Genomic DNA, 694 nt, shown 5'->3' with positions numbered 1-694 from the left:
GCCGCTTTATCATTTATGCAGTGGGCAATGTTCCCAGGGCCTACGAAATTAGGATTTTTTCTGTAATGTGAAATTGTATAGAATAAATGCAGTAATTACAGAGTTTGTTAAGACTGAATATAGTGTGCATTAAAATGACATTACAATAACGTAACTTCTGTATTATAGTGGGATGTCGGAAAAGGCGTAGCATCAGTCATCCTGTAATCTACGCAAATTAACTTAATGTATTACAAATGCAGTGAGTCAGTGGCAATACTTTGTAGGCATTAGCTTAATGTTTGCTGCAATACCTGAACTTAAAATATCACTCTTCGTATTATACTATTTAACTTGATATATATCTATCACAAATATAACTATGACAACAGCTAGAACTTAACATAAAAATATCACACTCTGTGCTTTAAAAACTTAATATTTATCACAATAGCAAAACTTAAAAAAGAAAAAATCACACTTTGTAATAATAACTAACTTAATTATTGATTTATCACAATAGCAAAACTTAACTCAAAAATTCAACTTAAAAACTCGTCAACTGTAGATGCTTCCGAATGAAAATTATCCATACTGTATTTACTTTACTGCTTTTTACCGATTTCATGAAAATCCATTTTCCTAACAGTCTCTCTCTATGTTCAGTATTGCTAATGAGGAAAGACGATTTTGACCAATGGTAGATCATAGTGAG

This window comes from Penaeus monodon, chromosome 27 (genome assembly GCF_015228065.2).
Source record: "Penaeus monodon isolate SGIC_2016 chromosome 27, NSTDA_Pmon_1, whole genome shotgun sequence".
NCBI classification, from domain to species: Eukaryota; Metazoa; Arthropoda; class Malacostraca; order Decapoda; family Penaeidae; genus Penaeus; species Penaeus monodon.
The sequence above is the reverse complement of the archived record's forward strand: the minus strand, read 5'-3'. Positions refer to the sequence as shown.